We start from the raw sequence: 15569 nt of genomic DNA, 5'->3' as shown, positions 1-15569 counted from the left end.
GTGACCTGAGCCAGTAGCATATTTCCTCCGGCAGCAGTGGCCATGGCTCAAGGAACTGAGCACCAAGTGTGGGCCTGAGGTTTCCAGGCCAGCTCTCTGATATTTGGGTAATAATTCTTTTTTCTTTTGCTCTCTTAGCCTTTTTCCACACCCTTCTTTCTTTTGCCCTTTCAGCCACTACAGCACATTTAAAACTAATTCCCTGTGTTATATTTCTCTTTGGATTATTTAGAGTGATGCCTATTTTCCTGGCTGGACATTGACAGATACAGCTATGCTGGAATATTCTTACTTAATAAGCCTGTAAGTGTAGCCCAGTGCTCAGCATGTCATGGATGAATAAGAAATGCTTACACTTAAAATGAATTAAATTATTGCTGGAGATTCATAAGTACAAATACAGGATAACATTATCCTAAAATAAATGGGAATCAAAAGCACTGGGGAATGTCACAGGAAAAACTTTTCAAGCCAGGTATAAAAAATGGTAGCATTCAGGAAGACATTATGTATAGCTTAGAAGTATAGGCAGTGGAAGATAGATTATTGGGCTGAAAGAGTTTATTTTTAGTACACTTTCATTCATAGTATTAATCACAACATCAAAGTGTTATTCTCTTTTATAAATCTCCCCAAATGATGAAGTGAAATACAATATCACATTCACAGGAGAAAAGTATTTTAGCAGCATGAGCATCAAAGTAAAATTGGATATTCTGCATTCATTGATTCAACAATATTTATTATGTGCTATGTGCAAAGTACAGGGTTTTAAGTATGTATTACTTGAGTTAAGTGACCTTTCAGATACAGTATATCAGTGTAAATGTAATGATTCTTAAGGGAATCTTAAAACATTCCTCTTGGAAGCTATGAGCTTGATTTCTCAGTTTCTGTCAAGCATAATTTGTCAGAACTGATTGCATGTGGGATATGGGTTGAGAAGATAAGAAGCCAGCTGGTATTTACATTGTTATTTGGTTTGCTAATAAATATTGCTTTATTTCATTGCTCCTGTGTCAGGAGCCATGACAGGAAGAACAATGCCTCCCATTACAAAAAGAAGATTCGGGAAAAATCTCAAACCCTAGCTGGAGAAAACCTGTTGGAAGATTTAGTGGTTCCAAGTTGCCGAGTCTCTGATTTTAGGATCAGTAGTACATTGCTCATTAGCAGAGTTGGAGCTAAGTGCTACTCTTGTGTATCTCTCCAGGATGGAGTTTATGTGTCAATTTGACTGGGCCATGGGCTGAACAGATATTTGGTCAAACATGATTCTGGGTGTGTCTGTGAGGGTGTTTCTGGATGAGATTAGCATTTGAATTGGTAGGCTGAGTAAAGCAGATTGCCCTCCCCAATGTGGGTGGGCCTCATCCAATTAGTTGAAAACCTGAATAGAAAAAAAGGGCTGAGTAGGAGGGAACTCCTTCCTGAGTGCTTAAGCTGGGATTTTGGCCTTTTCCAGTCTTTAGACTCAAACTGAGATATCAGCTCTCCTGCATCTCCAACTTGCCTGTTGATCTTGTGACTCCTCAGCCTCAATAAATTCTCTCTCTGTAAACACACACACACACACACACACACACACACACACACACACACACATCCTATTGGCTCTGTGTCTTTGGGGACTTCTGACTAACATATTCTCTAAGTTAAAGTAACAAAGATTCTTATAGGGGAGGGATGCAAGGAATTTAAGAAAAAGTTGTTCTAACTCAAAGAACTTAAACTATGGGAGACAAAGAAGAAACATACAGAAAGTTAAATAATAATGTAATTCAAGTAATTGGTCAAATACTAACATAAAAGTTGTCAAAATGCAGTGCAAGCGTCTCTCAAATGGGACATACAAGTTCCATTATCCTTCATGTAGATATCATCAGAGAAGTCTTTTTTGGAGAGTAGGGGTTGAAGATGCCTCACAAAGGATGAGAAAAACAAGAGAAGACTTTCTAAGTGTGGATGTGGGAGGGAAAATTGTAGCTTGGTACTGAGTAGAACATTCTGGTAGAAATGTCAACTTGATGTAGGGGAAAAGGGAGACTGCAATGCAGGCTGGGGAAAGATTGTGGAGGGCACTGAAAACCAGGCTAAGGAGTCTACAATTAATTTCATAGGCTATGCATTGCTAATGAACATTTGCTAAATGATACTTGAGAAAAATTAGTTTGGTGGATGTAGTAGGTTGAATGGTATCCCCTCAAAGGATATGTCCACCCAGAACTTCAGAGTATGACCATCTTATTTGGAATAAAGTTCTTTGCAGATGTTATTAAGTTAAGGATCTTGAGGTGAGATTATCCTGGACTAGCTTGGAACTTAATCCAATGACAAGTACTCCTTATAGGAGATAGGAAAGAAGGAGACACCGAGAGTTACAGAAGGCCATGTGAAGATGGAGGCAGAGATTGGAGTGATGCAGCTATAAGCCAAGGAATACCAACAGTTTCCAGCAATTGTCAGAATCTAGCAAACAGGCATGAAATAGATTCTCCCCCTGAGCCTCCAGAAGGAACCCACCTTGACCACACCTTAATTTTGGATTCCTGACCTCCAGAACTGTGACAGAATAAATTCCTGTTATTATAAGTCTCCAAGTTTGTGGTAATGTGTTACAGTAGCCCTAGCAAACTAGTGCAATGAGGATGTGTAGGTAGATTCTAAAGGGCAATGAGCCTAGAGATGGAGCAGCTAGCTAATAGTAGTTTATTTCGACAACCCAAGTTATTTCTGTGACCTCTACTTTATCAACCCAGTGTGCCTGTGTTGATTTCTTATGAACTCTGTCTACATGACATGAATGCTAAGTGGTTGGAAAACAATTAGCTAACTTAACATAATAAAAAATAAAGATATTCATATGCAACAGAAATTTAAAAAAATAGTCTAAATTTTAGGTACCATAAGATCCAAATCTTAACAGGAAATTTAAAATAACCCAATGTTTATAACTATTGTGATGGTTAATTTTATGTGTCCATTTGAGTGGGTCATGGGTTGCCCAGATATCTGATTAAACATTGTGTCAGAGAGTGTCTCTGGGGGTGTTTTGAGATTAGCATTTGATAAACTGAGTAAAGCAGATGGTTCTTACCAAGGCAAGTGGGCATCATCCTATCTGTTGAGGGCTTGAATAGAATAAAAAGGCGGAAAAAGGTTGAATTCGCTTTCTCTGCCTGATTGCTTGAGCTGGGATATGGATCTTGTTCTGTCTCGGCTCCCCTCATTCTCAGGCCTTCATATCCAGGCTAGATGTACAATCTCCACCTTGGGTTCTCTGATTCTTAGACTTTTGAAGGATACCACCAAACTTTCTGGTCTCAGGCTTGTGGATGGCAGATTGTAGGACTTCTTAGACTCCATAACTGTGTGAATCAATACCTTATAATGAATCTCTTTATAATAAGTATAGTAAATCTTTATATATGTAGGCCCTATTGGCCATGGTTCTCTCTGGAGAACCATGACTAATTCGGTTGTGTTTAAATAAATTTAATGAGACAATTTCTATAAATGGATGAATCCTCAAGGACACACTGCTACAAATTGACTTATTTCCCCCATTCCTCCTTTTTAGTGAAGCCAACTCCCATGGTCATTCTGGAGACATCTGCTGAATTAGGATGAGTTAGGCTAGAGCCTCTGTGGGCTAGAATGAGGGGATTCAATTCTATAAATGAAGATGGCTCAGGAAAATGATGATACTGATGACAACCACAACAACTATGGTTTTGAGGACTAGGAAATGTTCTAAACATTCATAGGCATCAGTTCATTTCATTCCCCCAGTGACTTTCCTCCTATCACATAAGAAGGCACCCAGGCTTTGAGAGATTAAGAAACTGGTCAAGGTCACAGAACTGGTAAGTGACTGCCAGAGCTAGCATCTAAGTTTGTTCCACTCCAGAGGCTTGTTTAACTCTTAACCAATCTCCTCTGTGAGTAATCACATAACCATGGAATTGCAGAGCACTAATGCTGGAGGTGCTATTAGAGATCATCTAATTTAAGGGTGAGGTTTGCTTACATACCAAGGCCTCAGAGTGTGGTTTTATCTGATCTGGGACCAGGATCCAGGGCTTACCAATAAAGATATTTTCTGCAGTACTTTAGTTGTGCAAAAGCAAAGATGGTATGGCACGGAGAGGATCTGACAGCATTCAGTTTTAAAAGCAAAAAGCTTTCTAGGAAAAAAATAGCTGTAATGCAAAGGTCAAGGCTGATGCCTTGTGGGAAGAACAGGACAGGTTGATTTATAGGGATTGGAACAGAAAGTGTGGTTTAAGAATGACAAAGAGGAATAAAATAATGTGGCTTGGCTAGGAAGGTATTCCAGTGCTTGTTTATGTGATCTTGGTTAGGGAGGGCTTAAGAGAATGTCATTTAAGGGAACTGAGACTGTCATTTGCAAGAAAGCTAGAAAATTTTAAAGCCAGAATGAAAAAGAAATTAGAAATTCTTTGGTTAGCATTAAAACTGCAACCCCACTTTATTCGCCTGGTCAACAGATATTTTTGAGTTATTCCTATGTGGCAGGCACTGCACTGGACACACGATGCCACAGGAATTCTGGCAGACATGGTTCCCACCCACATGGAGCTCACAGTCTAGTCAAAGAGACAGATATTGGCCAAATAATTATGAATTATTTCTGTAATTATAATTAAATAAGTGCTACCAAAAAGTATGGGATGCTGTAAGATTCTACAAAGAAGATTTGACTTAGGCTTGGGTCTAGTGGTGCTGAAGCTGAGGTCCAAAGGATGAGTAGAAAGAGACTGAGTGGAGAGGGAAGAACTTTCCAGACCCAATCGCAGGGAATAGGGAAGTCAAGGAACTGTAAGGCAGAGTGAGTGGAGAGCAGAGAGGAAGTGAAAGAGAGGCCTGTTCAGCTAGGGACTTGTTAAGAATTCTGGATTTTTTCCTGAGAGCCATGAGAAGTCGTTGGAGGGTTTCAAGCAGGGAGTGACATGATTGATTTGGCAGGAGACCAGACAGGGATTTGGGCCAAATCCTCGCTAGTAATGATTAGTTGTCACTTGCCTGGCCTTGCTCTTCTTGCCTAAATGGCTTGGAAATCCAGCAGGAATAGCTAGGGGTAAAAACAGGATGCCAGGTTTCTAGATCCTGACTACCCTCCTCAGATTCCGAACCTTACACTGCTGGGTGGCTGGGGCATCTGCCTAGGGCCTTGCCTTGTTCTTCCAGATCCTACCAGTGTGGGACCAGATGATGTTGTATGTGTTGAATTCCCATCGGAAGAGAGCAGGCACTTGTGGTGGGAGAAGTTGTGTTGTTGGCAATGAGCCATTGATTCTAGGGCCGGCGCAGTCAGCCTGGCCAATCACCTCCTGCAGGCCATTTCCACACTGCAGCAGGTGAGCTCTGGCCCTGCAGAAAACAGAGATTCAATTCAGAGGCCATGGTGGACTCAGCTCAAATAGACCTCCAGGGCATAGGCTTTTAAGTTTGGAGATGGCTTAGTATTTATTATTCTTGTCTCTTTATTCCTCTTTATCCTGCCCCTTAACCTGGCTGACAGTTCCTTAACCTGGCACCCTAGAAGGAAGGATTTAGGTGGGTACTACTGTCATCCAGAAATGTTGAAAAGAAATGCTTTTATTTCCCATGCGCTAGTGATGTCTATCCTGGGACTCAAAGTCAGAGAGTGACATGATTTCTAGAGAGGCATGTTATAGACGATAGATCCTCAGGCACAGCCTTGGTGGCACTTGGGACAGAAGCAGCATGTAGCTTAGACAATCTGGGGATTTTTTAAAAAGATTTTATTTATTTATTCGACAGAGAGAGAGAGAGACAGCCAGCGAGAGAGGGAACACAAGCAGGGGGAGTGGGAGAGGAAGAAGCAGACACCCAGCGGAGAAGCCTGATGTGGGGCTCGATCCCAGGACTCTGGGATCACGCCCTGAGCCAAAGGCAGATGCTTTACGACTGAGCCACCCAGGTGCCCCCAATCTGGGGATTTGTTATCTACTTAGAGACAAAAGACAGTTAATACTCACATAGTGCCTCTTATGTGTCAGGCCAGCTATGTGTCTAAGCTGTGAGTATGAGCTCATATAATCCCTACCATAGCCCTGCTAAGTAGATGCTTATTACCACCCTCATTCTACAAATGAGGAAACTAAGGCACAGAGTGGATTTTCACTGCTAGTAAGAGGCAGAGCTAGGATTAGAATCTAGGCAGTCTGAAGTCTAGGCAGTCTAAAAGCCTTGAGGTCAAGCACTCATACTAGATGCCTCTCTAGCATGAAGATCAGGGGACTGACTGGGCTTGGGCCCATCTATTTGCAGAGTGCTTCTTATAAATGGTGGATACCCTATGTCATAACCTGTCCAGCCTGTTATAACAAAATACCACAGACTGGGTGACTTAGAAACAGGAGAAATTTATTTCTCAGAGTTGTGGAGGCTGGAAGTCAAAGTTCAGGGTGTCAGCATAGCTGGGTTCTGGAGAGGGCCACCTTCTAGATGATGCTGACTTCTCACTGTGTCCTCACATGGTGGCAGGGTAGAGGGATCCCTCTGGGGTCTCTTTTGTAAGGGCACTGACTTCTTTTATGAGGGCTCCCCCCTCATGACCTAAGGTCTCCCCAAGGTCCCATCTCCTAATATCATCACCTTGGGTGTTAGGTTTTCAACATATGAATTTGGGGGGAGCTCAAACACTTAGATCATAGCACTCTGTTCATAAGTCAGAGTGGAGACTGTCATTGGACAGAGCATGCACTGAATTTGGCTTTGAGGTACCAGGGGCTCAAGGATCGAGAATGAGATAAAGAGGATCTCTGAAATTTTAAAAATAGAATTGGAAAAGACACTCAAAGGAATAAGGGGGTCCTCAGAAATAGCTTGGGAACCAGAAGGGCTGCAGTCCATAGTACTAAAAATTTTGAGTATTCACAGCTATTTCAAATCCTACTTTATGAGAGAGAAGTTAGTTTCTCTAGTTGATGAATGCCCCTCCCCCACCAAAGAAACTGTACAAATTAACCCTCTATTGGGCAAAATCTCCCAAATGACTTTTAGTTCAGAAAAATACTCTTTAAGACTTGCTGCTGGCCTGGGAAAAGAGAAGCATGAATTATTTTCCTCTTCCTTCTCTCAATTTCTGTCTACTTACTGCTTGGAAAAATGTGCCAACCATGCTCCATGACCAGAGCTAGATGCGTGGTCTTGAACCCCACCCACCTGTGGGATATCCAGCCAAATAAAAGGATGGGTGCTTGTTTTGGAAGCTGCTGCAAGGAGTCATATCTGGTTCTGAAATTCCTTCTGTTTTCCAAATTCTGAGACTGGAAGGAAATACAGAGGTTGAAAGGTGTGACTGATAGGTGTCTAGGGTTGGTCTACTCCAATTTTGGAGGTGCTGACGGGCATGATCACCCGGCTCTGCCCGCTGAGGAGCAGACTCAAGACCCAGGCCCCTGATGACACCCTTTGTTGGGGCCACGCTAGAAGATGGGATTGAGGGTTGCTCTGAGTCCTATTTTATAACTTATATTGGATGCATATAGGAAGATACATTTTGTAAGACTGTAGGGTTTCTCTATGGGTATAGGGAATTGAGTTGATAGAAAAGTAAGTTTAAAATGTAAAATTTTAGGGGCGCCTGGGTAGCGCAGTTGTTAAGCGTCTGCCTTCAGCTCAGGGTGTGATCCCGGCGTTATGGGATCAAGCCCCACATCAGACTCCTCCGCTGGAAGCTTGCTTCTTCCTCTCCCACGCCCCCTGCTTGTGTTCCCTCTCTTGCTGGCTGTCTCTGTCAAATAAATAAATAAAATCTTTAAAAAAAAATAAAATGTAAAATTTTAATATGGTGATGAAACTGAGGAGATATTTTGAATATCTGGAACACACTGAGTTGGCTTATCTGTTGAGTTTGGGTGGATGAGACAACTGAGTATACTTGGAAGTGGAAAATAAATGAAGTGCCTTCTTTTTTTTCTCAAGATTTTATTTTTAAGTAATCTCTACACCCAGTGTGGGACTCGAACTCACAACGCTGAGATCAAGAGTAGCATGCCCTACGGACTGAGCCAGTCAGGCACCTCATGAAGTGGCTTCCTGATTTAGTGTTTATTGTGACACCAGAATGAATCAAATTCAAAGATTTCTGGGCATAAGAGAAAAAATACATCTACTAAAGTTCTGAGAGACTGAATGCCAATCTCCTTTATTCCATGTCGGTTTATAGAAGCGCAGACGAGAACTGAAGGTCAGCCGTTGGAATTTGTTGGAATAATTAGACAACTATTTACAAAAAAAAATAAATTTAGAGCCTGACCTTATATCACAAACCAAAATAAATTCCAAATTGAAGAAAGAGTTAAATATAACTTATAAATACTTAAAAGAATGAGAAGAAAATGCAGTTGAAAATCATGTTGTGGCAAAAGTCTCTCTCAATGTAACCCAAATCAGAAATCACAGGAAAATGGGAACAGGTTTGACTGGCTTAAATTTTTCAAAAAGTGAAACAAAATAAAGCCTGTTACATAAAAATACAACATAATCAAAATTTAAGACAAGCAAAACACTCAGAAAGCATTTGCAACATAGGTAATACAAGTTGAATTTCTTGGTATGTAGAGTTCTTAGCATAATAAGAAAAGGCAAACAGTACAGTGGAAAAGGAGATACTGGATGTATGAAGAAATTAAGATATACAGATTGTTGATGAGTTGATGAAGCAAAGTTTCACCTTCCCAGGAATCAAACCACGCTTGCATAGCAAGTGGCCATTTTGGTCTATCACATTGAAAAAGAAGAAAATGGGATGATAACAGTGAAATGAGTGGTGTGAGAGCATGGGGACATCTGTGCTTGGGAACGCTGCTGGCAGAAAGGTAAATTGACGCTTTTCAGATGGCAATGTGGCCATCTGTATCGGAAACTTAAAAATAGGCATGTGCTTTCAACTGGACGTTTCACTTCTATTTATTGTATCCAGGAACTAATAGTGGGTATGTGCAAAGATTTAGCCATGAGGTTGTTTATAGAAGTGTTTTAGAATAGGCAAAAATCAGAAATAGCCTCAGTGTCCAACAATGAACTCTGGTTAAGGAGCTCTATGACAGAAAACTCTAGCTACGAAAGAACTAAACAGAGCCCAGCAGGATTGAAGGCTCCCCTGGACCTGGGCCTGGTCTCAGTGGCTCTGTGCTACTCCTCTCTCCCTCTGTGGGTCTGGTGTGGTTGAGCTCTTGGAAGGATGCTCCTTCCCCCCCAGACATGTTCCCACTAAAAGAGATGTATGCACCCTTGCCAAATCCTGCTTCCACCCCTGGCCCGAGCTGGGCTCAGGGATGTTCCTGCTCAGGAGGAAAGGCCTGTAGCAAAGTTAAGAATTCCCCTCAATTAGTTTATGAATTTAATGCCATTTTAATAAAAATCCCAGTGATTTTTTTTCTTGGAACACGGCAAACTAATTCTATGGTCCTGACATTTTCTGGTAGATTAAATGGTTAAGTCTAGTCAAAAGCTTTTGAAAAAGGAAAAAAATGATGTGGAGAGCTTGTCCTAGCAAGTCATAAAACATGCTATGAATTCTCTGTCAGAATTTTTTGTAAAGATAATAAAGCATAACTTGCAAAGTTCCTGGGAATGGATACATGGCAGTTGATGCTATTTTACTCCTGGTGTAGCTTAGATACATTTGTGGGGCTGGAGGTACAATAAAATCAGTGCCTGCCTTCTTATCTGTGCTATTGAAATAGGCAGTGAGGACTTCTGCATGGGAAGCAGGGAAGGGGTTGGCTTGGGACCCCAAGAATGCCCGAGGTTTGGAACAGCAGCAGAGGCGAGTGATGCTGATCAGGGACAAGTGTGTTGAGAACCTGAATAAAACTGGAATTCATGGATAATTGGCATTGCTCTGCAGTGCTGATTCTCTAGCTGCTTGACCCTGGGCAGGTTACTTCACCTCTCTTGACCTCTGCTCTCTAATTTGTAAAATGTGCAGCAGTAATTACCATCTGTAATATTGCTGTGAGCAATAAACGGTACTGTATGCAAAGCAGTTCGAGTATTGCCTCAGTGCATGGAGAGAATGTTATAAGGGTAGCAATGATTGTTTCTGAAGCACACGGTTGGTTTTGTGGGGTTCTGCAGGGCCAGGATGACTGAGCCAGGCCACTAAGGGCTCCCAAAGTCCTAGGCTCCAGCCATGGTGAGGAATGAAGTAGGAGACTGAGAACATGGAGCTGTCAAGAAATATAGGGATGATTCTCTTGATATTTCCAAGCACACCAGTAGTCATCTATGTGGCTTTTGATTCACTTAAGTCAAGATCAGGCTTGTCCATGTATTGGCTGCCATTCACTGGCCAATAGCTCAGTGCTGACCCCAGGGGTCCACTCTGCCCTTTCATTGATGAAAGTCTGAAACTCACACTATCTGTCATGTCGCTTTTCTTTGCAGACACACCATTTTCAAGTTGCATGAGTGGATTGATGGAAGAATCTATTTCTTGTCGACAGGCCCGCTCTTGACATTTCTGACCAAGGCAAGAGTGTCAGTGGAAGCCCAAGTGCCACCATCTTAAATCAAATACAGTCCTCCTCGCTATTCCCAGATTCCGTACTTGCAAATTTGTCTACTTGCTAAAATTTATTTATAACTCCCAGATCAATACTTGTGGCATTTTTGTGATCATTGGTGGGTTCCCGGCTGAGGAAACTTTCTGTTTCAGCTCTCGGACTAAACACATGTCCTTTTTGCTTAGTTAGTGTCAAGTTTTTTGCATTTTTGTGCTTTTGTCGGGGACTTTGCTGTTTAAAATCACCTCCAAGTGTAGTGTTGAAGTGCTGTCTGGTGTTCCTAAGTGTGAGAAAGCTGTGATGTGCCTTACAGAGAAAACATCTGTGTTAAAGAAGCTTCCTTCAGGCATGCGTTTTAATGCTGTTGGCCATGAGTTCAATTGTTGATGAGTCAGCAACACATGTTAAATAAGGTGTCTTCAAACAGAAACACACATTAACAAGGTTATGTATTGATGAGTTGACAAAAAGTTGTGTTCAGAGGCTCACAGGAATATAACCTTGTATCTTCCCTCAGAGCAATCGTCAGTATTCCCTAATTCAGTGTTTGTGGTGACTTTATAGAACATAACCACTGTGAATTAGGAGATCTGACTCTACGTTCTTCCTCCTACCAGGGCAATTATACATTCAGAATGACCTGGAAAGCTGCTTCAAATGGCAGAACCTGTGCTGGAGAGCTGGCCCCTGGCCTGCGGCTCCCTTCTCCCTTTCCACCCCCAGCTCCATTCGGGGGGCCACAGATCCAGGCTCTGCCCACGGCCCTGGAAACCACCCCCTTGGCCACTCCCTGGGCTGAAATGGGCAGACATGGAGAGAGGCCAGGGTGGGTTTGGGAAACAATCTCTGGGCCACCTGGGCAGGGTATTTGGGGCCTAAGGTACTGGACTTTGATCTAGAAGGTTGAAGTGATCACCCTGGCCTCATGGATTTCTTGCCGTATCCAAAGTGAGGCCTCTGAAGGTCAAGGCTGATGGTTCTATTGCCTGCCTGGACAGCTGTTAACCCCAAGCCCACGGGAAAGCGTTGCTTGTTAGTCAGTGTGATTTTCATTTCTCTTGATTGTTTCTCCAGTGGCTGCAGTCTAAACAGTGCACAGGGACCTTGTGCCTGGGGCATAAGAATCTTGTCTGTCCTGCTTTGTTCCAACATTTTCTCCTTTAGGTTTACAGCTGCTGCCACAACCTGAAGAGGTCTCTTCCAAATGTGGCTGTGAATTCTTCTCATGCCTCAATATTCCTAAGTGACTGTAGGGTACTGGACCTAGAGAGGAGGGTCTCTCTTATCCCTTGCTAAATGTTGATCATAACGTGACAGGACCTGTCTTGTCCTTTATGGAGGCAGCGAGCAGCGATCAAATCATCAAGTCCCCAGTTACCAGCTATCTGGAGGCAAGGGTATTAACTCGGGTGCCATTTTTGCAAGTAATGGGAAAGAGTGTACCTGAGATGAATTCTAGGAGGAACTTTCTCTGGAAGCACTATCTGGAGAATTTAAAGATCTGAGTTTTAAGGGAGGCTTCCAGCTACAAGGCTGGATGTGTCTGCAAAAGGAATGATTTTCAGGTCCTTGATGCTGGTGTTCACATTTCATTGGTGCTAGGTGTCTCATTGGTTTCCTTCTTGAAAGTCAGGAAATAAATCAGTTGTACCAGTTCACTCATGGGATCATGAAATTAGTTTGGAGTCTCCTTACTGTAGCCAAGCACAGGATGGTGTTAAACTGACAGTGTTTGCTTTGTGAACTGGGGACTACTGTCCTCAAGCAACTGTGTGTCCAGGGGTGCCCCACAGCTAAAGATCCTGCCTTGTTTAAAAAACCGCACATCCTATTTTTGGGAAGAGACAATATCGTTAACTGTAGGTATCGAAAATACTTCTGCAGAGAAACCACATTAAACATTTCATTAAAAGCTTTACTATACAAAATGGAGAATTTTAGAAGCAATACTGTAATTCAGGGTAGCATTAGAATATGTGTGCCTTGCTACAAGTTTCTCTTCCTTCTTTGCCAGAAAGTGAGGTTTATTAGAGGCAGAAGGGAAACAGGGCTCTGGCATTCAACAGCTTGGAAATTGAGCAGGTGCCTAAATCCCACCATGCCTCAGTTGGCTCATCTGTCAAAAGAGCATACTATGTGCTTTAAAAGCTGGCTGTGGAGAGCAGGTTGGGCAGCATGGCTCATCTGTCAAAAGAGCATACTATGTGCTTTAAAAGCTGGCTGTGGAGAGCAGGTTGGGCACCATGTCCCATGAAAGTGTTTGAAGCCACATAGTGAATGGCATAGTTGCTGACTCTTTGCCCAGCTCCCAGTTTCATTTTTGGCAGCTTCTTTCATCCTGGGATATCTCCTGGTTTTAGACCATTTGCAGGTAGTCAGCTCATCCACTTTGCTTTATCACTGGGTTTTTGTACTGCCCTGAATTTTGCTTCTTACTGGACATGAGGCTCACTACTTCCCTGACCTTGTGGAGCATCCTGTGTGCTTGGGGTTAGAGGGAGGGGCTTTTCCCTACTCCTCATCTTCCTCTCCATCCATCCCATGGAAGAGCTTAATCTGATTGAAGACGTTGGAACTGGATGTTATATGCAAACAATGAATCATGGAACACTACATCAAAAACTAATGAGGTGACTAACATAACATAATAAAAAATTTAAAAAAAAAGACATTGGAAGAAACAAATAGGGGAGTCTCAGCTCAGACTCTTTGTCTCCTTTTATCTGTTGAGCTGGCCTCTGGGAGCAGCAGTGTCTTTTTGCCCCTCCTGGTTGTGCCATTCCTGGGGGGCACTCCCACCCCATGCACCCTGGGCCTGCCTTGCCTGCAAGGCAGCCCCACACAAAGCTCATATGCCTGTTGATATAAGCTCTATCCTCCAACTTGGAGTTTTACTAGCAAAAAAAACGCCCTGACAGTCCAGTTTCCAAAACCATCGTGGTATATTGGTTAAGAGACTGGTCTCTGGAGTCAGAGAAACTGGGTTCAAATTCTGGCTTTGCTGCTAACTGGTGTGTACATTCACAGACTCCTAAACCCTGCTGGGTCTTGGCTTCTCTTCCATAAAAGGGGAAAAATAATGGAACCTGCTTCATAGATTTGTTGGGTGCATTTGATGAGTTAGTATATACAACACATTTGGAGTAATACTGCCGTTGGTAAGTGGTAAACAAGTGTTAACTAATTGCCACTCCCGGGTCAATTTTTTTTCTCAATTTATTCAGAACATGCTGAGGGAAGGCGGATGGTGGAAACTGGGTCCCTCAGAGACCCAATTCCTCCTCCTCCATGGGTCCCCTCCACCATTGTCCCTGTTCCTGAGCCAGGGCCTCTCCTGACCATCCCACCTTGGCTGTGGTTCCCACAAATTTCTGCTCAAACTCATGTACATTACTTGTCTCGTTTTTATCTTTATTTATTTTTTCTTTTCTTGTTTTTACATAGACTATTCTCTCTGCCGAGGAAGAAGGGAACAAAATGGAAATTGAATATTTGCCTTGTCCTTTGTCATTAGTTGTCATTACACCATTCACTCCACCGGTGTGGGCCTGTTACTCATCACATTATTAATTCAAAGAGAGTCAGTACACCTCTATTTCTTTTGGCAGATTTCATCACATTCTGCTTGCTCTGGATTTCCACCTTCAGGAAATCATTCGGGCAGATATAAATCTCCGTATGGTAATTCTCTTTGGTTATTAGCCCTTTATTGATCTTTAGCAGGTTTCTTTAAAAACTGAGCTCTCTAAGGAAACATCTGGTGCCCCGCCCCCCAAAGCCTTTTGCTACCTAATCCCTCTGTCTCTTGGGAAACCTTTATTGGCTGAGGGCCATGTGCCAGGACTATGGGAAGGTAACATACTCATTGCCCCAGAATAATGTGCAGTTCATGGTGCTTAAGTCCTGCTTCAGGGGGTCCTGAGGGTCCCGCAGGGGTCACCAGGGAGAGGGTGTGTGTGTGGTGGGGGTTTTACCTGACTCCCGACATCATTCCAGAACTATTCTGCTTTCCTTTGTTCTGCATATTGGGCTTCTGTGTAAGATTCCATCCAAAGAAAGGATTGTGCGTTTTTTTTTAATGGTTTGAAAACCATTGACCTAATTTTTTCCACTGAATTTATGCAGAATGGCTTTTTATAGTGGTTTGACTCTTCCAGCTTATGTTTGGCCAACACGATGACAGAGGAGTCTGGCCAAGGCATTGGCACCAGTCACCCACACAGTCAAACAGCGCCGACCTCTGTAGTTGTCCCCTTGGCTGAAAGGCTCACCTTCCATGTTGGAGCAAGATCTTTCGTGGTCTGGTCCAGTACTATTTGTGGTAATACACAGGATTTTTTAGGGGAGGTACTGTATGTAAATTGACCCCAGTGGCAATCTCTGAAGAGTTCCAAAAATATTTTAAGCAGTGACAACACTGTTGAAATAAGTTTATGGGTCCCTAAAAATGCTGGAAGTTCTAAAATAAGCTCTCAAAGTCTCTTTGTCAGACACATGATATAAAACTGCAACTTTCCAAAGGGCAAGAGACTGGATTTTGCTTAATTAACTTTGTGGGGTGTTTGTTAAGACAAAACCTCAGAGGTCTAAGATAATAAGGGATTGACCAATTACTTCATCACAGAAATATATAAATGCATCTAACGTAACTGATCAGAACATCTGGCTTATTCTGATTGTATAAAGACATTTAAAAGATCCGTATGTCTGCCTGTACATAGAACATTTCTGGAAGATGCTCTAGAATGGGAGTTTCATGAGGCAAGCCTTTTTTCCTCCTGGCTTTGTTTATTAATGTATCCTGAGATGGTGCCTGGGATATACTAACACATGTTCAATAGATAAGGGTTGAATGAATGAATTCACGAGATAATGGTAATGGTGGCTGGCTTGGGGGAGTAGGACTAGAGGCGGAAATATTACTTTTCAACTTGTACCTACGTGTGGTATATCTAGGGGGAGTGTGGGAAGAATGTCTGCTTCTCTCCTTGTACTTTTACTTTT

The sequence above is a fragment of the Ursus arctos genome, unplaced genomic scaffold (assembly GCF_023065955.2).
Source record: "Ursus arctos isolate Adak ecotype North America unplaced genomic scaffold, UrsArc2.0 scaffold_11, whole genome shotgun sequence".
Taxonomy (NCBI): Eukaryota; Metazoa; Chordata; class Mammalia; order Carnivora; family Ursidae; genus Ursus; species Ursus arctos.
This window is presented reverse-complemented; position numbering follows the sequence as displayed.